This window comes from Sus scrofa, chromosome 1 (genome assembly GCF_000003025.6).
Source record: "Sus scrofa isolate TJ Tabasco breed Duroc chromosome 1, Sscrofa11.1, whole genome shotgun sequence".
Taxonomy (NCBI): domain Eukaryota; kingdom Metazoa; phylum Chordata; class Mammalia; order Artiodactyla; family Suidae; genus Sus; species Sus scrofa.
In genome coordinates, this window is record NC_010443.5 from 65330654 (window position 1) to 65356950 (window position 26297).

The 26297-nt window shown below is 36.6% G+C and overlaps 1 long non-coding RNA gene across 3 annotated transcripts in view; it reads left to right on the forward strand.

Annotated features, from left to right (window-relative positions):
- LOC102160801 overlaps window positions 1-26297 on the forward strand; it is a 973686-nt gene that overhangs the window by 844125 nt on the left and 103264 nt on the right. For all 3 annotated transcript variants that reach the window (XR_002338692.1, XR_002338694.1, XR_002338699.1), the window contains 4 exons: window positions 9530-9577; window positions 14200-14303; window positions 18017-18119; window positions 22106-22202. This is a non-coding gene — a long non-coding RNA (uncharacterized LOC102160801). The remainder of the gene's footprint in view (window positions 1-9529; window positions 9578-14199; window positions 14304-18016; window positions 18120-22105; window positions 22203-26297) is intronic.

Here is a 26297-nt window from a genome sequence, read left to right on the forward strand (position 1 = left end):
AACCTCAGAACACACTCAAAAAGCCATAGGACCCCGAAAAATATAGCAATTAAAATTGTACTACTCAGATATAAATGCTATTAATATTATTTTGCAGTTTGTTCCAGAGAGGGATGGATAGATTGTTTCACAGTTAGATAAATACCCAGATACATAAACAGATATTACATAAATATATGACATAGCTATAATTATCAGGCTTATAATTTGTTGTTTATTAAGTAATACTGATACTAAGTGAGAAGCAAAACCAAATTGAAGATAAGACAGTGATAAAAAAATAATTAGGGGAAAAATGAAGGAAATACTGAAATATATTAACATTGGATTGGAGTAGTGGAATGTGGTTACTTGTTTTTCAACTTTGCGAGAATTATGTTTTTTTATTTTTGAGGATTTAATGATTATTTGTGATTTTGATCACCCAGCTTCAAATACACTTTCTCTTTGGAAGAACATCCCAGAATGAGTGGGAGGTAGGGTCTCCCACAACAGAGGCTGAGAAGGGGTACTTGGTACCTTCCCCAACTGCCTGACATCTAATTCTTTAGAAGTGTGACATAGGCCAAGTGCATTAGACATTCTCGTCCATGACTCAGACTTGGGAAGTGAGTAATGTTGCAGTGGAAGCTGGGTGATTTTAAGTGACAGGAGAAAAGAGAGACATGGTGATGTGTCCAAGGGTAATAATACCAGTAGCTACAAATTAATCTAACTCTTCTTGTGGGGAATTTTGACTGTGCCATACATACCTTGGCGTCTGTGGATGAGCTCCTGAGAGCTATTAACCCAACAAAACAATAGGCCAAATATAATCTATGCATATATGCATTTTTCTTTGAGAAGAATCCCTAGATTTCCTCAGGCAAAGAATTCCATGACCCAGGATGGGCCAAGAGCTTTTGAGTAGGTCAACATTACTGAGGTGTCCTATTCATTTCTGAGTTTTATCTGTTCCTTAGAAAACATCTCCATCAGAGGTTTACACTTAAGGGGCTGAGGTTTTAATGAATTATCATTCACCTATTATTTTAGTTAACGAATGAATCAAATAGATGAATTCAGTTGTTCAATTACTTTTTAAAATTTTTTATTACTCAATGAATTTATTACATTTATAGTTGTGTAATGATCATCACAATCCAATTTTATAGGATTTCCATTCCACAATCCCAACACATCCCCCCACCCCCCGAACTGTCTCCTTTGGAAACCATAAGTTTTTCAAAGTCTGAGAGTCAGTATCTGTTCTGCAAAGAAGTTCATTCTGTCTTTTTATTCAGATTCCACATGTCAGTTAAAGCATTTGATGTTGGTGTCTCATTGTATGACTGACTTCACTTAGCATGAAAATTTCTAGGTCCATCCACGTGGCTAAAAATGCTGGTATTTCATTCCTTTTAATGGCTGAGTCATATTCCATTGTGTATATGTACCACTCCTTCTTTAACCACTCCTCTGTTGATGGACATTTAGGTTGTTTCCATGTCTTGGCTATTGAAAACAGTGCTGCAATGAACATCAGAGTACATGTGTCTTTGCGAGTTGTGGTTTTCTCTGGATAGATGCCCAGGAGTGGGATTGCTGGATCAAATGGTAGTTCTATTTTTGGTTTTCTGATGAGTCTCCATACTGTTTTTCCACAGTGGTTGCACCAATTTACAATACCACCAACAGCGTAATAAGTTCCTATTTCTCCATACCCTCTCCAGCACTTATTGTTTGTAGACTTTTGAATGATGGCCACTCTGGCTGGTGTAGGGTGGTACCTCATCGTGGTTTTGATGTGCATTTCTCTAATAATGAGTGATGTTGAACATCTTTTCATGTGTTTTTTGGCCATTGGTATGTCTTCTTTAGATACTTGTCTGTTTAGATCTTCTGCCCATTTTTTGATGGGGTGGTTTGTTTTTTTGGTGTGGAGCTGCAGAAGCTGTTTACAAATTTTGGAGATTAGTCCCTTGTCAGTCAATTCACTTGCAAATATTTTCTAGCATTCTGTGGGTTGTCTTTTCATTTTGTTTAGGGTTTCCTTTGCTGTGCAGAAACTTTTAAGTTTGATTATGGCCCATTTGTTTATTTTTGTTTTTATTGTCCTTCTCTCAGAGATGGATCTGAGAAGATGTTGCTGTCGTTTATGTCAGAGAGGGTTTGGCCTATGTTTTCCTCTAAGAGTTTTATAGTGTCTGGTCTTATATCTAGGTCTTTAATCCATGTTGAGTTTATGTATGTGTATGGTGTTAGGAAGTGTTCTAATTTCATTCCTTTCCATGTGGCTGTCCAGTTTTCCAAGCACCACTTATTGAAGGGGCTGTCTTTTCTCCATTGTATAGTCTTGCTTCCTTTGTCATAGATTAGTTGGCTGTAAGTGCATGGGTTTAATTCTGGGCTTTCTATCCTATTCCACTGATCTATATTTCTGTCTTTGTGCCAGTACCATACAGTTTTGATGACTGTTGTGTTGTAGTATATTCTGAAGTCCGGGATCCTGATTCCTCCAGCTCCATGTTTCTTTTTCAGGTTGTCTTTGGCTATTCTGTGTCTTTTGTGCTTCCAAACAAACTTTAAAATATTTGTTTGAGTTCTATGAAAAATGTCCTTGGTAATTTGATAGGGATTGCATTGAATTTGTAGATAGCCTTGGGTAGTATAGTCATTTTCATAATATTGACTCTTCCAATCCAAGAGCATGGTATGTCTTTCCATCTATTTGTGTCATGATTTCTTTCATCAGTGTCTTCTAGTTTTCAGAGTACAGGTCTTTTGTGTCTTTGGGTAGGTTTACTCCTAGGTATTTTATTCTTTTGGATGTGATGATAAATGGGATTGCTTCCCTAATTTCTCTTTCTGATTGGGAATCAAAAGAAATCTGGAGTATCAATACTCATAACAGACAAAATAGACTTTAAAATGAAGAATATTTTAAGGGAAAAGAAGGTCACTACATAACGATCAAAGGATCAATCCAAGAAGAAGATATAACAAACTTAAATATTTATGCACCCAACAATTTTAAATATTTATGCACCACAATATATAAGGCAACTGCTAACAACCCTAAAATTACAAATCAACAATAACACAATCATAGTGGGGGACTTTAACACTATGATCATCCATACAGAAAATAAAGAAGGAAACAGAGGCCCTGAATGAAGCATTAGACCAGATGGACTTAATATATATTTATGGGACATTCCATCTAAAAGCAACAGAATACACATTCTTCTCAAGTATACATGGAACATTCTCTACGATTGATCACATCCTGGGCTACAAATACAACCTCAGTAACTTTAAGAATATTGAAATCATATCAAGCATCTTTTCCGACCACAACGCTATATGACTGGAAATTAACAACAAGAAAAAAACTGCAAAAAACACAAACACGTGGAGACTCAACAACATGCTAGTAAACAACTAATGGATCACAGAAGAAATCAAAGAGGAAATTAAAAAAATACCTAGCAGCAAATGACAACAAAGATACGACACTCCAAAACCTATGGGATGCAGCAAAAGCCATTCTAAGAGGAGAGGTTATAGCAATACAAGCCACCTCAGGAAACCATAAAGATCAGAGCAGAAATCAATGAAATAGAAATGAAGAAAACCATAGAAAAGATCAATTAAATGAAAAGGTGGTTCTTTGAAAAGATCAACAAAATTGATAAATCCTCAGCCAGACTTCTCAAGAAAAAAAGAGAGAGGACTCAAATCAATAAAATTAGAAATGAAAAAGGAGAAGTAACAATGGACATCACAGAAATACAAAGGATTATAAGAGAGTACTATAGGCAACTATACTCAAATAAAACAGAAAACCTAGAAGAAATGGACAAATTCTTAGAAAGGTACAATCTTCCCAGACTAAACCAAGATGAAATAGAAAAGATGAATGGACCAATCACAAGAACTGAAATTGAAACTGTGATTAAAAAACTTCCAACAAACAAAAGTCCAGGACCAGATGGCTTCACAGGTGAATTCTATCAAACATTTAGAGAAGAGCTAACACCTATCTTTCTGAAACTATTTTTAAAAATTGCAGAGGAAGGGGTACTCCCAAACTCATTCTATGAGGCCACCATCACCAAAACCAGAAAAAGATTCCACAAAAAAAGAAAACTACAGGCCAATTTCACTGATGAACATAGATGCAAAAATCCGCAACAAAATACTAGCAAACCGCATCCAACAATACATTAAAAGGATTGTACATCACGATCAAGTGGGATTTATCCCGGGGATGCAAGTGTTCTTCAATATCCACAAATCCATCAGTGTGATACACACATTAACAAACTGAAGAATAAAAACCATACGATCCTCTCAATAGACGCGGAAAAAGCCTTTGACAAAATCCAACACCCATTTCTGATAAAAATCCTTCAGAAAGTGGGCATAACAGGAACCTACCTCAACATAATAAAGACCTCACAAGATAGCAATAGAAATCCTCCGAGGACTAGAAATTCAGGTCCAGGATGTGAGTGAGTCCTGCAGCCACCAGCAAACTATAGTCCTGGGTGGCCCCAAGCATTGGCTTTAAAGGGCCTTTGCAGAAGAAAGACTTCCATGGTCAATGGAAATTCAATATTGGGTTAACTCTGGGCTTTCCTGCAGTTAGAAATATTGGATTCCTAGTGCTGCAGAAGTCTCCTTTTGACTGACATGTATGGAGTTAAACAAGCCATTCAAACTCTTTATATATCAGACTCCCACTAATAAAAGTTTAATAACTTATACTTTTAATTTATTACCTTTTCAGGTATATAAAAATGTTATATGTTACATCACTATATCTATGTGTGGATAGAATTCTTGCATCAAACCACCTAGTGGGCTCCAGATGGGCTTCCTTTGTATCAGGTCCTCACCCCAGGTCTGAATAACAGAGTATCATCCTTTTTATATTTAAAGGATCACCTGAACCCCTTTTCCCCATCAAGATCTACAGGTAGGAATGCCTTCAGAGGAAGTGTGGGAAGGGATTCTGAGGCTTTGTCCATCTAAGATGAATAAAATGATAATTTCTTTAAAAAAATATGTTTTCCTCCATTCATAACTAGGGATACAAGGAAAAATTATATCTTTTTATCCAAAAGAGTAACTTAAGCTTAATACATTTGTAAATTACAGTTTTAAAAGTCTAGAAATACAATAGAAAGAAAATATTTTTTTATGCAATAGAGGATGCATTACGTGGCTTCATGTGTATTTTAACATGTTATATTAAAAATATGACTTATAAAATTAACCCCAATAGGGTGAGAAATATGTGGTGTATAGTCACTCATCTACATGAAAGCATATAAGCAAAAGATAAAATATGTGACAATAGACTGAGTGGTAAGACTACCTAAGATTTGTAAGTATTTTCTTTTGGGAAAGAGATTAAGGAAAATGGCAAGAATCTGTATAATATATTAACTTGACTTAAGACTAATAATTAGAAAGGGTAGCTGAATCATATATTACATTTATAAATATCACAAAATGTGGGTGGTTTGCAAACCCTAGCTATAATTGAAAATATGTTTATGAATATAGAGAGGTTACAGCTTTGAGTAGGCAATATCAAAATAAGATTAGGCTTTGAAAAATGTAAAGTAATGCATCTTGGATGAAAATTCACAGATAATCAGGGAAATGGAGCTACTATACTTGGAAAATAGTAATGCTGAATGAAACCTGGGAGTGATAGTTATAGAAAATTAGTATGAGATTGCACAGGATGATATAGTGGTTTATAAAAACTGTTTGGGCAGCACATGCAGAGATAACACATCGTGAGTCAGACAAGTGTGTCCATTTACGAAAACCTGAGTAGCAGAAGGATGTCATCGTACTGGAGGGAATTCAGAGAGAGCTACAAAAATGATTGAAGGGCTGGAAGGGCTGATGTGAGGAAAGATTAAAAAGAACTAAATATGTATAGCTTATCCAAATATAGCCTGTATCACCACAAAATGAAGAGTGCTCACACTGAGGAAAGGGAGAAAACTTTTCTGGGGAGTTTAAGCAAAGGTTATGGGGAAATGTTCTGAGGAAAACTAAAAAGGGAAATGTTAAGGTGAAATAAGGGCTCCCTAGGGGCTAAGTAGGGAAAATAAGTGTATCATTTTGCTTCTCTAGACCCATTTTGCAAAGTGAAAAAAAAAAAACCCACTATAATTTAATCTCCCTGTTTTTTATTTTCTATACCTTTAAAATTAAATGTAATGATTCTTCTTTGGCAAACCTAATAAGAATTTTGACTGGCATAGCCATACTCATTAAAATATTACTTTAAAAATCATTTCGCACAATGTTTAGCATCCAGTATAACATGGATACATGTTTTTTCAATAACTAAATAAAGTTGATCTAAGAATGTACAGTATACCTAATTTCCTGAATTTATTACTTATTGCTTTTATTATTACTTATTAAAATGCATTAAGGATTAAACATGGGTATACAAATAGAAAACTTGAATTTATTGTGGTTTCTGATGTTAAAGAACTTACAGTCGCTTGGATAAGTAAACATGTATTTTCATACACAGGCAAAATATGTTAACTATAATAGAGGTTCAAAGAGAGAAATTGAGATTCTGAAGAATCAAAAGGAGAGTATTTCTAGGGTGAGAAGAAGGAGGTGGCATTAGTAGGAATTCAACAAGAGGAGTTGGAAGGGAGATTCAAGGATTAAAGAGCCTGTGCATGAAACCTGAGGCAGTATACAAAACTCGTGGCAAAAACCATGCAAGTCTTGGTGTGGCTGAAACAAGAAACACAGGAAAGTATGACCTAACACAGATCTGGACAGGAGTGCTGTCACTTGTGGGAGAAGGACCAGGGCTGGGACTCTAATGGGAGTGAAGACCATGTCTAGATCGAAGGTTTTCAGTTTTTAAGCTTTCATCAAATAAAATCCTTAACAGACGTCTAATCTATGGCACAGACAGTGCTTCTCTGAAGTAGGTTAGAAGCCTAGATACCTTCCCTTCTGCATCCCTTCCCTCCCCCCTCACTCCCAGACGACCCAGAGGCCTCTCAAAAGACCCCTAGAAACCGTGGTGCAGCTTGAAAAACAAAAATATTAGCGAAAAGGAATGAATGGGTATTTTTGAACAAGGCAATGAAATGACCAATACAGACTTTGAAATGAATAACTGGGAGAAATGGGAAGAGTAGGTTGAAGAAGGGGTAGGTGCCGTATGAATTTGAATCTAGGAGGTAACAAAGGAATAGAAAAGGTGTGGCTTTGATATTATAAAGACAGATAGAAACTCTTCTTGATTAAAAAAAAAAAAGACTAGTTCTAAGAAGTAGAATAGGTTCTGACTCAGATTTTTCGAAATGGATGAGTGGGACCTTATAATGCCGCTAATTGAAAGAGAGAGTGCATTTTTATTTAATACATGATTTTGGCTTAACATGTGAATCTGGAGTTCCTGTCATGGCGCGGTGGTTAACGAATCCGACTAGGAACCATGAGGTTGCGGGTTTGATCCCTGGCCTTGCTCAGTGGGTTAAGGATCCGGCGTTGCCTTAAGCTCTGGTGTAGGTTACAGACGCGGCTCGGATCCCGCGTTGCTGTGGCTCTGGCGTAGGCCGGTGGCTACAGCTCCGATTAGACCCTAGCCTGGGAATCTCCATATGCCCCAGAAGCAGCCCTAGGAAAATAAAAAAAAAAGGCAAAAAGACAGAAAAAAAAAATGTGAATTACTGTAATCCCTTAGCACCTCTATTGTATACCAACCCAACATACAATAATAAAGTGCACTGGTTTAGAAGTTTAGCTTGATACAATTTATTTTTGGTGGTCTTGAATTAAAAAATTCTGTCACCTGCACCAGAGGGGGCAGATGAAGATAGCAGGAATGGGATATCATTTTTACAAGTATATTCATTCATTCCTTCATTGTTTGTTATGTGTCATTCACTCATTTTTTGAAATATATTGGGGACCATGGTGGATACTGGGGTAATTGAAGTTCTAATTATTTACTTATATTCTGGATAGATTATGAGCCTTTGAATTCCTCTAGCACATAATCTTTAAAAACAATCCTTTCAGGGTAATATCTTTGCATAAATACAATACCCTTTTTTGAACTTTTCCTTTTTTGTATATGTTTTGTGTATTCACATAAGTATCAAGATTCTCTTCCTAAAACAATGTATTTGGGCTATATGTTATCAAATGTACATATGTTGGGAAATATTCCAATTAATGGCTGAAATTCTAGTTGATATTTGTTTTCATGGGACTCCAAATTTTTTAATTTCAGTCATCTTTATCAGGCCATAAGGGCTAGGTTGGCTGATTCTATTATGTATATGACAATAAATACTCAAATTTATCTTGGGCTAATCTGAAATCTGTAATTACTTAAGGGGAGTCTGTATCCTAAATAATAATAATAATTAATGTGACCCGGGTGTTTATTTTACCTAAAAGTCTCAGCACCATGATGTTGTCATTTTTTATTTTGTATGGCTAGAATAATTAGCAACAACATTGAAGGCTAAAATAGGTCTTAAAAATAAATGACTACTACCAACATATTCTGGACTATCAATTAGAGAGAAATTAAATATAAGAAAGACAGCATTAGATATATAACCTCTAATATATGTAAATACAGAGCTTTACCTTTCACATCTTATTTAATCCTCAAAACCTATATGGCAAGTAAAATCACCCATTTTGTAAATGAGGAAATTGGAATTAAGAAGGTTTAATTTGCCCAAGGACACACAGCTAGTAATTAATAGAGCAAGGTTTATAAATGTTCAAGTCCAAGTAGCTAAAAAGGCTCCCTACCAGTAAATAGTAAAGAATTCATTAGTAAGCATTTAATATCATTGTCATTGGAGGAAGGGATAGGATTTAATGCTTTATTACAAAAGTATCACAATTATCTTTCCTGTCATATCTCTGAAATTGTCATTTACTACAATAATAGTATAGTGATACATTAATTTGACTTGATGTTTTCATGCACATTTTTCAAAGAGTTATCTCCTTTTAGGAGAAAATCTTTTAATCTGGATTTCCTGTAGATGAGCATTTGCCCGAAACATTGATCATCTTTGTCATTGTGTCTCAAAATTACTGTACAAACTAATCAATATCATCATCTCAAAATTATTATATAAATTAATATTTTGAGAATACACATATTCAAAGAATGTCAATTCATTATAGATATTTGAGAGATTGGTCTATAAACTATTGAGACATATTTATACAGAAATACATATCAAAATAGATCAAGAGTAGGATAAATAGGTTCTTAGAGAAGGTAATTGGAAGATTGGTACATTGACATTAACTGCCTGGGAAGTAGTTAATTATTCTTGTTTTTCCAAAGATGATTTGCCAAGTAATTAGACCAAATAAAACAGCAAAATACAGACAGTCCCCAACTTATAGTGGTTCAACTTAGGATTTTTGACTTTATAATGGTACGAAAGTGATATCCTTTCAATAGAAACAATACATAATATTTTGAATTTTGATCTTTTTCCAGGCTACCGATGTGCAGAACAAGCTCCCAATCAGCCACGTGACCGCAAAGGTAAACCAACTAATATACTGACAATCATTCTGTGCCCATACAACCAGTCTGTTGTTCACTTAGGTAAAGTGTTCAATAAATTACATGAGATGGCCAAGATTTTATTATAAAATAGGCCACGTGTTAGATGAATTTGCCCATAGGCTAATAGAAGCATTCTGAATAAGTCTAAGATAGGCCAGGCTAAGCTATGGTGTTCAGTTAAGTTAGGTGTATTAAATGCGTTTTCAACTGACAGTATTTTTTAACTTAACGATGAGTTTATTGGGACATAACCCCATCGTAAGAGGAAGATCTGTAGACCTTTCTCTTTGTAGAAATTCCCAGGAGTGCTTAGGTTCTGGCTGGTGGGTCAAGATCCCAGCTCTGCTACTTCTTAGGAGCATTCCTTGGGAAGTTATTTAGCCTCTCTCTGTCAGTTTCTGAGATAAGATTATTGTCTATTTCCTAGAGTCATTTTAAGTGTTACACGCAATGAGTTAATCCAGATGAGTATGCAGTCTACATGGGTGGAAATGGAAGAAATCAAGCGTAGCTAAAAGGGAGAAAGTGATGAGTAAGATGACACAGAAGCAGCTGGGCAGAAGGCAGGCCAGGCCATGTGATCTGGAGGCTATGATGAGAGTCCTAAAGTCTCATCCTAAAGACGGTGAGAAAACATTGAATCGTTTGAGGCAAGGACATAACACCATCAAATCTATAGTAGAGGACTAATGTTGAAGTTAAGCAAAGGGGTTATGATGAGGTTTATTAAGGGATGGTTCTTTCACTCTGGAACCTACCGTGATGAAGTGGATTCTGGGTCAGGTTCTGGTAGAGAAGCCCTGTTCCAAAACTCGTGAAATAGAAAGACTCATCATTGTGTAGTATAAGGAAAAGAGAATAATTAAGAGAAAGGATAGTAATGTAGATAAAAAAAAGATAAGTTAGAACAAGAGACTAATAGGAGAGGGTCATCATATCTAGAAACATAATGTATAGCCTGTGTGGTATTCTTTTATAAAAACAACGCCACATAATGCATCATTGTCAATGAGCAGGGAAAGAAAGAACAAAGTTAAAGAAAAGAAAAATATATTGCTTATAAACATATATGCATGCACAAATAATAATGGCCTCTTTACTATGTTTTACCATACAGAAGCTGGTGTATGCATAGCCTTGGATTAAAATGTACAATTAATAGAAGTTTGAAGTAAATATAATTTGTTTCATATTTTAAGTATATATCGCTATATATGTGGCTATATAATGTGACAGATAAACAGGAAAGAGCATGATAAGGATATTTGAAATGAACTGCATTGGGATAACTTTGCTCTAAAAATAGGTATTTCAGTTTTCAGAGGAAGAAAATGTTTCTGGGCAGCTAGATGTCAGCCAAATCCATGAAGAGCCAAGCGCAGCTCCAGCTCCAGCCTATCATCTGGAGTGCACTAGCTTAGCTGGAAGTTGAGTTTAAGTGTGTCTGATTCCTCTCCAACATTTTGCACTCTGCTGTGGCTAATGTTCATTAGGTTGGATTGTCACTTTTTTTTTTCCAAAAGAAGGAAACATACTTCAATATAAAAATGTTCTTGAGTAAATTATTTAATAAATACAAATGATACTAAAGTTCAAATTTTAAAGTTGGTTATGACTCTAGGTAATATATTTCAAAATATCATGTTCTCTCATTATCTGAGTTATCCTGGAAAGAGCGTTTCTTCCTTCCTTCCTCTCTCCCTCTTTTCCTTCCTCCCTTCATCTTTCCCTTCCTCCTTCCTCCCTCTCTTTCTCTCTCCTTCCTTCCTCTTTCCTTCTTTCTCTTTTTCTTTCTTTTTCCCTTTTTCTTTCTTTCTTTCTTTCTTTCTTTCTTTCTTTCTTTCTTTCTTTCTTTCTTTCTTTCTTTCTTTCTTTCTTTCTTCCTTCCTTCCTTCCTTCCTTCCTTCCTTCCTTCCTTCCTTCCTCCCTTCCTTCCTTCCTTCTTTCCTTCCTTCCTGCTTTCTCTCCTTTACTTCCTTTATTCCTGCTTTCTTCATTCTTTCTCTTCCTCTCTCCTTTGCTGCCTTCATTCCTCCTTCCCTGTCTCCCTCCTTCTTTATCTTTTCTCTTTCTTTCTCTTTCTTTAGCTAAACTAACAAGTGGTTGGTGGTTGCTTCCTATTCATAGACCACAGTCCAACAGAACCCGCACTGATAAATAATAAAAGCTAGTTTATCATTGAGGGATTTTTTTGGGGGGGTTACATGTTTACAGCCATTTATAGTCACCACGTTGTTCAGTTTTATGTCACCAATTTGGAGAGCAGAGGAGACCAACCTTAAGCCACTGTGTTTGTCTAATATTACAATCTAGGCCTTCAGTCTCAACTAATTATTATATTACGGAAACTGATCATAGGTGATAACTCCACAAAATATTTTAGAAATTATGTATTTCCTTAACTGAAGCATCTAATATTTCTGCAGAAGACATATCATACTTGCATGGAACTTCATAGATTATAGCAGCCATAGAGTTTTTATATTATTTATCTCATTCATTTATTTAATATTAATTCACTCACAAAGCTATTGCATGATAGCTCTATACAAAATCAAAGATGTCCCTGAATTTAAAGGATTTATAGTCATGTCACTTTCTCCTTCCCTATATTATAAAATGTGCCATTTATTATTTCAACCCGAGGCTTAAACAGGTTTAATAATTTAAATGAACAGTGTGGGGATGCTGGGTAAATATTCTAAATCCATAATCTGAATTGCTGAGATGGCCTCCACTCATCAACCAACCATTCCTTGTAAGCCCCACAATGTACTGACAATAGCTTGGTTTCTGGAGTCAGGCAAATCCAAGTTAGGATCCCAGCTCTGTCTTTTAATATAACTAATACAGTCATGAATATGTTCAACTCATTTCTATTTTAAAATATGTTGTATTAAACTATCACTTATCTTAATTACTGAGTTTTTTTTTTTTTTTAATCTTTTGTCTTTTTGAGGACCGAAACCACTGCATATGGAGATTCCCAGGCTAGGGGTCTAATCAAAGCTGTTGCTGCCGGCCTACTCCAGAGCCACAGCAATGCCAGAACCAAGCCACATCTGCGACCTACACCACAGCTTACAGCAATGCCAGATTCTTAACCCAATGAGCAAGGCCAGGGATCGAACCCGCAACTTCCTGGTTCCTAGTTGGATTCATCTCCACTGAGCCACGACAGGAACTCCTTTTTTTTTTTTTTTTTTCCTTTTTTTGAGTATCCCTTTAATTTTTACTTGAGTAGTATATTTCATTTATCTTGCCCTAGTCCTGATCTTGCAATGTTTGGCTTAAAATAGATACATATTACGTGTTGTTATCTTTACTCTTACTAGTTCCCAGTGTCCTCTAATCTAGTCTTACTGGTCCCCAGCCCAGCACACCTGGGTTAAAGGATCCACCTTTGCCACAGCTGTGGTATAGATCACAACCATGGCTCAGATTTGATCCCTGGCTCGGATCTGATCCCTGGCCCTGGAACTGCATATAATGCAGGGCAGCAAAAAATGGGAAAAGAAAAAGGAAGGGAGGGAGGAAGGGAGGGAAGGAAGGAAGGAAGGAAGGAAGGAAGGAAGAAAGAGAGAAAGAAAGAAAGAAAGAAAGAAAGAAAGAAAGAAAGAAAGAAAGAAAATGAATCAAAGAATCAAAGAATCAAATGGACTTTGTTTCTGGAGAGTTTCCTTGTGGTCTAGTGGTTAAAATCCAGCACTTTCACCACTGCAACCTGAGTTCAATCCCTGGTGTGGGAACTGAGATCCCACATCAAGCCACTGCATGCAGCAGCCAAAAAAGAAAAAAAGAAGTTTCTCCTCTCCATCTGCCTTCCCCACCAATGGCCAATGGTCACTCCTCCTTATATCAGAGCCACCTAGCCCAAGAACTAGCCAGGCAACTGACTATTAAAGTGGTATCTTAAGGATATCATTGGAAATCATGCTGTAGAATTATCTTCTTTAAAAAGCCCTTGCCTCTCAAATAATTCAAAAATATTTTCTTCCTACATACTTGGTCATTTTTTCATCATTTGGAATGGCATTTTGGTTTCATCTTAATACTAAAATTTACCCCCACAGATTTCACCTTTCTAACTTTCTTTTAAAAATGCTTTTGCTAAATTTAGGGGATTTTGAACATGTGAGTTTGAAAAACCTGAGTTTAGATATGGAAAGATAAGAATGAAAAGGGAACTGTCTAATAAATTTGTTCTTTGATCTAGTGTATATGTGTCTGAATTGTTAGGTTTACTCTCGCTCAAGAGTTCCTACTTTATTACAAAAGGAAGAGGAGGAAAGCAGGTATAAGAATCATTCATAACCACCAATATTAATGACTGTTTTCACTATAATTGAATCATAGATATTTTATGTCTATAGAAAGTGGTCATTTTTACTGTGCATGTTGATTCATAGTTGCATAACTAATCATGACAACTTTATTAATTGCTTATTATCAAGGGTTTTCTCTTTTATTAGAGAACAAGTGACTTCCTTCCCTTACACTAGTGTGTGTATATATCTCTGTGTGATAGAGATTAATGCATAAAGCTTTGCAGGAAACTGCCTCATTGATTTTGTTGCCTTTATATTTGTCTTCCTTAGATGACTTCCACTAACATAGATGGAGGATGTGTAGCTCATTTCAGTGGGACATCCAGAGTCCTGTCTACAGTGGTTGGAGTTCTGGCTTAAATTCAAGCAGCTGAGTAAGTAAGAGGTTAAAGGGGTTTGTTTTAGAGAAATGAATGCATTGTGTCATTGGTTATTTTTAAATTCCCCAATGTGGCGCTTCTTTGATGGAGGTACTTTTATGAAGTATTAGTTTTTGCTTGTGTTTTGTATACCAATTAGAAAATGCATTGCCAACACTGCTGTAATGATGCGTCCTGGAATTTAATTCAATTTTGTAATAAGTTGTGCATAAGTTCTATCTTTGTAATCTATGTGTTTAAATATCATTATGCCTTATTTTCAAACTCTTCCAATCTCATATTAGCTAATCCACTGCTCTACTGTATGATTCAGAAATGTTTTCAAAACCCCATGTTGTTTTCTCCCCATTTTTGAAACTGAAATTTATTTCTGAGATTTTTATGTAGAAAATTCTACCCTTAAACATAAGTCAGTCTTGCTGCATCAGAGCAAATAATGAATAAATGAAACCCACCCAGTTCATGATACCTCCTTTTAGAGAAAACTCCCCCCAAAAGTCTTTACTGAAGAAAAGTATCAAATCAGTACCTTAGATTCTTCTGTGCTATGATAGTGCATTGAATACAAGAAAGCTGATGGGGTAGTTTTAAAAAATGTCCTGACAGAGTCAAGGTGATGGCCATTTTTAGCTGCCCTGCTATCCATCACCTCTTTCAGCCAAGCATACTCCATCATATGCAACAGCCTCATGAATTTATGCATCAAGCTGTGCAGCCAGTCGTGCCGAGGGCGCTGGTGACAAGTGAAATTGCTGTGCGCCTCATTTAGCTGTTTATTGCGCCTGAGTACGTGTTGCAGCTGTCATCCCACGATGGGATGATAGTGCTCGTTAATAGACAAGACAGGCAAATAATGATGGAGGCCACAGCAAGAGATGCTCATCTGCCAATGGGCTCTAAGCAATATCACAAACATCCACAAAGTTTTCCATCAAAAGCAGCTCTGTAAGGAAATAGAGAGGGCAGGGCTGTTCTTCATGGAACTAACAATGGAAATTAAACTTTTGAAAAAAGTGTAGCCCAGTAGATTGTGTAACTTAGGGCTGGCATTTGGGGCTCCACACTCTGCTTCCCTTTTAAAAGAATCACAAGAAAATGGCCACAGGCCTCAAGAAACTTTGCCACCAATATTCACACTGACTGTTTTCCTCCTACCCACCATGGAATTAGCCTTAACCCACTGAATAGTTGGTCTTATTCTGCTGTCAACCATGGCCCCAAGAGTTTGCGAATGTTATTTTTCAACTATTTGAAGACTTGTTTCATACATTTAGGACTTGGGATTGCTATCTTTCAATTCTTTTCAGTAATTCAGTGGAAAGTAACTTGGAATAGAAACATTCTATCTTTAGATTTGAATGGAATTTTCTTTTGTATAAAATTGAATTATACTCAAGCATTCATATCTTGGCATATAGGAAAGAGGCTTTTAATAAAATCTCTCCCAGATGAAAGTCTGTTAAACAACTGATTTTCATTTCCTTCCTTCCCTGAATGTGTGGTGCTTAATCTTATGGGTATTTTACAGTTGGTGATTAACAAGTGCCTAAGGTATGGGCTTAAATGTGAATCTTTATGATTTTCCCAACAGGTTATTCATTTTATAAGAATTTAGAACTTAAAGAGTTAATTAACGTGTTTGGTGTAATGAGATGAAACAAATTCTGACAATCCTTTGCAAGCTTTTATATATGATAGTAATACCCAAGAGAGCTTGAATTCTATCCTTGCTAACTGGATATTATTTTGAGCCTCAGATATAGAAACAAATATATCAAAGTCCAAATTGTGAACTCAGGACAGAAGTAATTATAGAAATTTATAATTTAATAGAAGATCTGGGAAAACCTATAAGCATAAAAGATTGGAAATCATATATGGGCATAATCATTAAACATATGTACATATGTTTGGAAATGGCTTTCTTAACTATGATAACCTGTGGCCATGGCCTGCAGTGAACCCAGGTATCTATCTTGGTATCCTTTGCAGAAGGACTGCCAAATTTAACAAAGATATTATTATTATTACTCAACATGTCAAGAATCATAGAAAGTATAACCAGACCTGCATAGAGGGAACATCCTACTGCGATCTCAGAATTATAATGATGGGAAAAAAATTTTTCAACCTTTAGTGTGGCCTCCTCACTTTAAGGATGAAGAAACCCAACCCCAGAGAGGCCAAGTGACCCCACAAGGTCTGCAGTGAATTGCCTGCAGCATCTGCAATGAACCCAGGTCTCTAGTACCTAACATCCTCCAGAGCTGCCTCATCTGTGACATTTCTCATGCTCATGCTGTGACTAGCAGTGTGGGTTATTTATTTATTTAGTTTTACTAGTCTTTACCAAATGTATTATTTGCCTTTTTATGTTACTTTGAAAGAATATTCTGACTTGTTCATTTATCATTTACATATGCTTATTTCTTTAAAAAATAACATGGAGTTTAATGGGGAATACAAGGTATCTAACAATAAGGTTAAAATAAAGGTTATGTCATGAAAGAAAAGAAAGAGTTATAACCAAAGCACTCAGACTAAGACTAATTACTAGGTTTGAATATAAAATTTACCACTGATTTAAAAGGGTTGATTCATTCTTAAATGTGATAATTGTCTTTGAGCCAAAAATTACTTCAGTGAGAACGGATCTTCAGTTTTATGATGGAAATAAATGAGAAAATATAAGTTAACTTGCAAAGAAAATAGTTTTATGATGCACATTTCAAAAACACACATATTCTATAAAGTGAGACACATCTCTCTTCATTATTTAAAGGTTCTTCCTTCTTTAAAATATTCATATCTGTGAATCTTCTGTTATTCAAAATGTAAAAAAAATCATTAAAAACAACTTTCCACTGGACATCTTGATCCATATCGTCTTAGATGTCTTTGTTAAACACTTAGTATTCTACAACAAATAATTTAGGTGCACAGTAGACATCATTATAAAGGAGATACAAAATCACTTTTGGACTATAACATTTCAGTCGTGATTTAGCTCAGAGTCTTAAAGTAAAATCCAATGGACTAACACATAATAACTTTATATACGTTATTTCCTTTTCCTTGGTTTGTGCTTACTGTGGAATAATACAGTGGAAGCTCCGTTATTCGGCTCCTTTGCTCTTTTGAAAATAGCAACAACAAAAATCTTTCTTTTGGCATTTACAGAACTAATGGTCAGCAAATTTGACGATGTTGACTCTTTTTTCTTAATGAAATGGAAAAGAGATGTGTTTTACACACACGCACACACTAAGTTTTATTAATGTTTCATAAAATGGTTGCTACAATCAAAGGAACTGCTCTGAAAATTAAATTACTAGGCTGACTCTGAAAATCAGCATAATATGCTCTGTTTAATTCAGTCATGCTAAGATGTTAGATTCTCCTTCATTCTCTCAGCTTTCTCTCTCCTTCACCTGGGGGCATCTGCTGATGAGTCTCTTCTAGAGGTTGTTTAATGACTATTTTACAGGAACTGTCAGCTTTCTAAAGCCCAGTGGCATTGGGCGTCACTGTATTACCAGCCTTTTTACACAATTTGCCTGACTGTAAATCGGAGGTTTAAAAGTACAAGAAAAGCTCCTATTTGATTTAATGACTGGTTGATGGAGGTCGATTAATCTTTCTATGCTCAGATGTTGTACTCAAAAAGGTCATTTATTATTTGTTTATACTCACTTTTCTGATTTTAGAAACACAAGAAATAAGAAGACCGTTTGAGAAGAGCAGATAGTTGCCTTAAGAAAATTCCTGTCATATGCACTCTGGGATTTGGACTCAAATCCTAATTATACAGTAAGTGAAATGAACACAGACTTTACATTAACCTAATGTAAAGCTGCAGAACTGTGATACCTGTTCAATTTGGTTAAAGGAATTGAAGGTGGTGGCTTTTTTTTTTTTTTTTTTTTTTTTTTGGCAGAAAGGGTTATTTGTGACAGTTGACAAAGTAGATATTTTTGGTTGTCTAAAGAGAATATTATTTTTCTCCCTATTCCTTACACCTTTTTAAAAAGCCAAACAGGGAGTTCCTGTGGTGGTACAATGGTGATGAACCCATCTAGTATCCATGAGGATACAGGTTCGATCCTTGGCCTTGCTCAATGAATAAGGGATCCAGCATTGTCATGAGCTGTGGTGTAAGTCACAGATGCAGCTCGGATCTGACATTGCTGTGGCTGTGGTATAAACTGGCAGCTACGGCTCCAATTCAGCCCCTAGCTTGGGAATTTCCATATGCCTAGGCTGTGGCCCTAAAATGACAAAAAAAAATAAAAATAAAAAGGAATATTTTTATTATCTAACTTTTAAATCAAAAACATTTCCTTTTCCAAATTATATTCATTATAATTTTGATATATAGTACAAATTAATACTTCTTGAATTTCAACATGTATAAGTAGAATGTCTATTGAATTATTTTTGTCATATTAATTTTTGATCAAGGGGTAATTTTTTTTTTATCAAAGAATACACCAACAAATCAAAGCTAGTCAACAAAGAGCATGGCCTCAGTTCACAAAAGTGGGACATATAAAGTAATGTTGAGGGAATATTCAACTATTTGTAAATCTATTTTTAAAAGTTAAGACAGGAGTTCCCATTGTGGCTCAGTGGTTAATGAACCCTACTAGTATCCCTGAGGACGCCTGACCTTGCTCAGTGGGTTAAGGATCTGGCATTGCTGTGAGCTGTAGTCTAGGTCACAGTTGGGGCTAGGATCCCACAATGCTGTGGCTGTGGCATAGGCTGTAGCTACAGCTCCAATTTGCCCCCTAGTCTGGGAATCTCCATATGCTGCAGATGCAGTCCAAATAAATAAATAAATAAATAAATAAAATAAAAGTTAAGGCAATATAGCAGAGTTATTTTTCTACCAAGCAAAATATTATCTAGCCATTGGTTCCTCCAAACAAATGGAATGGAACAATGACTCCAGAATTTTTTTCCTGAATGAAGTTTTCCCATGGCTAGTGACTACATAAGAATAAGACCCAAGGGCACCACCTGGGACACACAGATGGTTGTAAATGCCCCCTACTCTCAAGAGTATCAAAATACCTGCATAAGTAAACTTAAGGATGCTTTCTGTCTGAATCTCAAGTTCACATCCTTCTATCAAATGGCTATAGAGCAACCATACACACTACATTTGATGGGTAAGATTCTGGCAGGTTTTCCTTAACATATTCTTTGGCAGTCATTTCTATGGGCAAATGTAGGAGAAGCAGTGACTGACAGGCAGTCTCTAATAGCACTGGCAGAGCATAATGGAGCTACTCAGAAGCATAGTTTTCAGTGCACTGAATTGCATTCATTTGTTTACGTGGTGATCTTTCTTTGGAGATTTGTCCTCACAAGGGCAGGGCCTGTTTTATATTTGTCTTGAGAAATCTCACACACCCCAATACCTAGCACAAAACTGGACATATGATAAGCACTCAGTAAGCATTGCTTAGATTAAGTAACCAAGGTAGAGTGTGTTCTTGTGTTCAAGAGAGAACTTACTAAAGTGTTCTAAATATGGGAGTTCCCATTGTGGCTCAGGGGGTAAAGAACTCAACTAGTATCCATGAGGATTCAGGTTCAACCCTTGCCCTTGCTCAGTGGGTTAAGGATCTAGCCTGCTGCAAGCTACAGTGTAGGCTGCTGCAGATGTGTCTCAGATCCGGCATGACTGTGGCTGTGGCTGCAGCTCTGATTGGACCCCTAACCTGGAACTTCCATATGCTGCAGGTGTGGCCCTTAAAAAAAAAAAAAAAAGCGTTCTAAATATGAAATCCCTCACTGGAATTCCTACTGCCTCCTACTGCTAAGCATGAGGAGCAATGAGATTGGACATATAGATGAAGGTTCAAGTCTCAGTTCTGCCAGTTTGAGACTACCAAGCATGGCACTTAAACCTGAGATTCTTTAATTTCTTATCTGTAAAACTTAGGCTTGGATATCTCACATAGATCCTCGATAGCCATGATATCTCTGATTCTTACATTCCTTCTAATCTCATATGTGGCCAACCATTTCCTTTTAGTCTACTTGCAACACTAAATTATTACTACCAGCTAACATTTACTGAGAATTTACTTGTGATATTGATATTTTATTTATGGCATTAATGTGATCTCCTCTAATTCTCATAAGAGTCCTATAAATTAAGTTTTTATAGAAATTGGGGCTCAGAAAGACTACTTGTTTGAGGGATTGCATCAGCCACAAGTGACAGAGATGAGGTTCAAGCTTTGGTCTGTCAAAGACGATTTTTCTGCTGTTTTCATTGTGCTGCCTAATTCTATCTGTGGCTCATTCCTTCCTAGACTTCCAAAAAGATATATTATAATATTTAAATTGTATTCCTGAGGGAAACAGCAGGACCCTATGTGCAAAGACCAATTTATTATGAGTCAAACACTCCTGAGTTGTATTGTTAGAAGAGGTGATGAGGTTCCCCTGATCCCCCACATTTTTTCTCATCCTCTGGTGGCCAGTGTCATGCATTTTCAGGACAGCTGGCCAATGGACTCAGTGGCCATAAAATAGAGCTCAGCAGGCTGCTCACACAAGGACTGAACTTGTGACCCCAGCATCATTTTCATCACACCACAAGCAATTGAATTAAATAGCCAAAGACAAGTCTAACAAATACCTCATGAAATGAAACACAGCCCCAGAGATGTGGACATAGTTATCATTCAGCCCATTTATTTCTCAGTTAATATCAATAGTTTATTTTAGACTTATCCTTTGTAAAACGGTGAACTGTGAACTGCAGAATAAATGCACAGTCTGGACCTCTGAACTTAAAGTGTGAGGGGAAAAGGGGAAACAAGTGTGTGGATGGTCACAGGTCCTAAGAGAGGACCAGCCATGCGCCATGGAGGAAAGCCAGAAAAATCCTCACCCAGATGTAAGGTAACAGAAAGTGCTTTGTGTAGCGCCCCTGATGATTTCTCACTTCATCCCCGTGCCTTTCTATATCTACAGAATCCTTTAAGATCAGGAATAGCCCCCAAGTTATCACATCCAAAGGACCGCTTATCACTCACTGGCTTTCACAGCTTCTGAAATCTCTAGTCCTTGTAATGGCTCTGGCTTGACCAACTTTAATCATCTCTGAATTGTGGTCTTATTTTTTTCTAACTTTAATGGATCCAAGTGATTCCCAGTTCCTTTGTCCTATGGGTACTAACTGGGACTTGTCTTTGATTTCGATTTTGCCCCCTAACTCTTTTAGATCACTTTCACCATATTACACTGATGGTCCTGCAACAGTTACTCCCTGAGTTCCCCTCAGAAGACTTTGTTCCACACTCTTCTTTCCAGCCTCCAGTGAAGCCCAGAGATTTCCATTTTAATCGTTTAGGATCGTTACAGCATTGACTGCTGGAGAACACAGGTTCCAGAATCTATATTTTGAAAAGATGAAGTTAACATTTTACTTTAAATGACGTAAACCCAGGAAGTGTGAGCTAAGGATTTAATCCAAGGTCAGCTTGACTAATAAGCAGACTTACAGATGGACTTAGATTTTTAGCTATTCAGTCAGGAACTAACTGAAGGAACAGAGTGTCGGGGAATGGCTTCCTCTTCTTCAATGTAATGGACCGAATATTTGTGTTTCCCAAAAATTCACTGTTGAAATCCCGATCCCCAGTGTGATAGAGATGAAGGTGGGTCTTTTGGGGGATAATTAGGTCAGGAGGGTAGAGTCCTCTTGTAAATGGGACTAGTCTCTTGTAAAAGGGACCCCAAAGAGCTCTCTTCCCCTCTTTCCATCATGTAAGGATACACAGAGGAGAAGGAAGTCTACCTCGCCAGAGGGACCTCACCAGAACCCAACCATGCTGGCGCCCTGAACTCAGACTTCCAGCCTCCAGAACTGTAAGCAATCCATTTCTGTTGTTTCTAAGCCATCCTGGCTATGGTACTTGGTTATAGTTGCCTGAATGGACTAAGACATTCATGAATCTTCAACCTCTCCTTCTCTACTGGCATTTTGTTTAAAGTCCCCTCAAAATCTGAGATTCTGCAAGATGCAATGTCAACAAAGCTGAGCATATGGGAGAATGTGATGGTTTACTTTATTGCTTCTATCGTCTACAAATCTGTTTCCTTCTAGGAATTCAGTCCACGAAGTGAGGGGTTTTTTTAAACCACCAAAAGGAAAAAAACTTAATTAATAGAGTTTAGAAAAATAAGCACAGGAAATAGTAATTCATGTGCTAGCCTCTGTGTCACTGCTAGCTCTTAAGTTAGTATTCCCAGAAATCTACATGTAATATTTAAAATTAACTTCAACTTTATTATTACAATATGTGTCTAAATTCTTATATTAGAATAAACTCAATCTTCATTAGAAACAGACAACTTCAATATTGTATCTTAGTGTGTGTTGTATTGGGATCCAACTTAGGCAGGCCATACCCCTGAGTATGCTTAAACATTTCTCTAATATTTCTATGACCAAAAAAATTACAAATTTAACAATTTTTATAGGATGAATTTTCTACCAGTAATTGCACATCAGATACAATGTAACCGAACCCCAATTTGCTAGAAGATTGTTCTCTATTGCTTTGGCAATAGAATTTGGAGACCTTCTGAAGTTCCTCTTCACCTTTTTTTCTTTTTTGAAACTCATAAACTTTCAATGAGTTTAACAGATTGTCTGTTTAGATCTGAAATGATAACTGGAATAGGAAATCCAGACAGCAAAAGAGGTTGCTTCTTAGGCTTACTGCCAGATTTTGAAAATCACTATAACAAGTAGTTTCTGCCAAGTAAGTGCAATCTGAATACTGGCTAAAACATTTTTAAAAAATAGAAAGAAACCCATGCTGACTAATAGGCGTTAATGTGTGAATAATAATTAGCGCAATTAAGTGACTGGCGCTGTGCGGGTGAAATTTTCAGAATAGAAAACATTAATGTAGGGGTTTACATACACATAAACAAAGCTTTATAATGGGCTAATGTGATCTGTGATGTATGGAAATGTTTGTGGGTCAGTATAACAATTGTGGAATTCTCATTGCAGGTATGTTAATCTTAGGTATGGAAGTTCTGTGAATGTAAATTATTGCTACAACCACATAAAATCTGTAAAGATTATGTCTGTATCTCTACCTTTATCTACAGCTATAGCTATAACCCTATTGGAAAACATATTTTGAAGAAAATTTGATGCATATGAAACCATACTATCTAGATGGCTACCCAAATAGCTAGCTATCACTCCCTACTTCCTGGCCACCCTCCCTGCAATATACATGCTTCTATATATATTGTTTAAATCTGTCTATAGATCTCCTATTTCTCTGTCTCTTGCTCTCTCACTCTCACTCCACCTATAATTTATCTGAATATATGGGACCAGTTTTTCAGTAAATAGTACAGAATTATAGCTGAGAACCACCATCGGTTTAGTTCATCTAACAGAGAATAAATTATTATTCTCTTTTAGAAATACTGCTGTGTCAAGGTCAGGGTTGAGGTCATTTACAAGGCAATGTAGAGGACAGCATATAATTTACTAGCCAGAATCACTCACAGCTGTTGGTGTATTGGGTGGATGGGGATCTTTCTATCAGAAATCTATACTCATTTAGCTTTCATAAACAAATGCTTTTAAGAGTATAAAAAAAAATTCTGTGTTGTGAGTTTAATTAAGAAGCATCAAATTACCCACTTCTTTTGTTCACCTTTGGAAAATATATTTAGTAGCTGATGATTAGCGACCTGTGTATTTATTCAACAGGAATAAGAAACTCTAAATCAACGTGTACTAATGTGCTGTCCTTTGCAAATGAAGATAACACATTGATTCGCAATCAACGGGCACACATTAATTTCTTCTTTATTTTGGGGGGTTAAAATATTGATGATGAGTAGACCATCATCCTTGGTTTCTTACCTTGTCTAGTTTGTGACCAACAGTTTTACTCTAAGAAATAGGTGCTCAGGACAAAACAAGTAGCCCTTGATTGTGAAACAGTTGTTTGTTGTTGTTGTCATTCCCTGTACAAAGTGACCTGGAGAGTTTTAAAATAGTTTCAATAACCACAGGTTTCAGTGTGTCAGAACATTTTTATTTGATGGTCTCATTCACCACTACTACTTCCTATATATTCTCTCTTCATGCTCTGCACAGCTAGGAGTGTGCCTCTGCAATCAACAGCATGAAAAAGGGGGCCATCAGAAAGAATTTAAAAAATATTAATATCAGATATCCCAGAGGTGAAATTGATCTGGGTCTGCAAACATAAGTAAGATTATGGTCTGAACTCTGTAAACTTGACTCGAAATTTAAGCTCATCTTCATCATTTAACTCAAATTTTAAAATAATTACGAACAGTCCCCTTGTCTGACAGATCCTGTTTCTCTGCTCTCCAACCTATATCATTCTGTCTCTTTCTAGCCATAGACATTCTTTCAATAAACAAGGGATTTAAAGACAAACTAAATGGGGCCCCAAATTCTCCAGTGGGAAAGATTGACAAATAAATAGATAATTGTCTAATATATGTGTAATCATGGAAGGGCTTCTTAATCCACACCGCAGGGAGAAGGTGAGAGAGAATTAAGAAGATGGCATACTTGGAAAAACTTCTTAGGGAACTGTTTCTGTTACTCCTAAATTTCAAAGCTCTTCTTCTCTACCAATATTTTTCCTATACTCTGTAAACACGCTCAAGTTTTTCCCTCACTAAAAGAAAGGAAAATCATCTCATCGGCCCAGTGTTTCTAAGAAGTAACCAGCTCTTCCTGCTCCTTCACCCAGCCAGCTTTTTTCTATGTGTGGTTTATACTGCTTCTGCTTTCAATCTCACCACTTAACTAAAACTTTTCTACCTTTAATTGTCAGTTTTGAACCCTCATTCTTTTTAGAAACTCTTTATTCCTGGGAATTCCATGGCAATGCTCATTGCAGTTTCTCCTTTTACCTTTCTCACAATGACAGATCCATTCCTCTGCTCCCATTTAGAAAATCAGTGTCCAAGTTCCCATAATGGCTCAGTGGAAATGAATCTGACTAGTATCCATGAGGACGCAGGTTTGTTTCCTGGCCTCACTCAATGGGTTAAGGATCCAGCATTGCTCTGAGCTGTGGTGTAGGTTGCAGATGCAGCTTGGACCTGGCATTGGTGTCATTGTAGCACAGGCCAGTGGTTACAGTTCTGATTTAGCCCCTAGCCTAGATACCTCCATATGCTGTGGGTGCGGCCCTAAAAAAAGACCGAAAAAAAAAAATGGTGTTCCTGGGCTCCCTCTATGACTGACTGTTCTACATACTATACTCAGTCATGTGTGTGCGGAGGGGCCTGGGGGTAGGGTCTTATTCAGGCTCTGGGTTTTAACTATAATTTGTGTACTTGACTCTTTCAAACACAAGTCTCTAGACCCTAGGGTCTTCTCTGAAATTTGGAATTGAATATAAATGTTGTGAGAAATCTCTACTTGGCTGTGCCAGAAATAGTTCCACATTTTCAACATTGTCCAAAACTTTTCTCATCATCTCCTCAGTCTACCCTGTTCATGTCAAGACTTACTGTTCATTGTGATGTTTCTAAGTCAGGGCCCTAGGGGTCATTCTAAAATTCCATTTTTCCTTCCTTTCTTCCTCCCTCCCCTTATGACTCTCACCAAATCCTTCTAAGTTTACCTCCTAAACATTTCTCAGCCTTGTTCCTTTTGGCCCAATTAGTGTCTCTTAACTTCCTGAGGCTGCTCCTGTTCCATAGTAGGTGGGGTTAAAAGACATATTTAACATAAACCTAATGAAGCTTAAGCTTCTGGCCCTCCTCTTCTAAGGCCCTGAGAGGGATCTAACAGTGGACTCCAGTACTCATATATTTTTGCATATTTGCTATGTAAGATATTTTGACCACAATCAGTTTCTCTTTCTATGCTGACTTCTCCATAGCTCTTTACTTTGTGTACCATTGGAATGACTATAAGCATTTTTAGGACCTGGC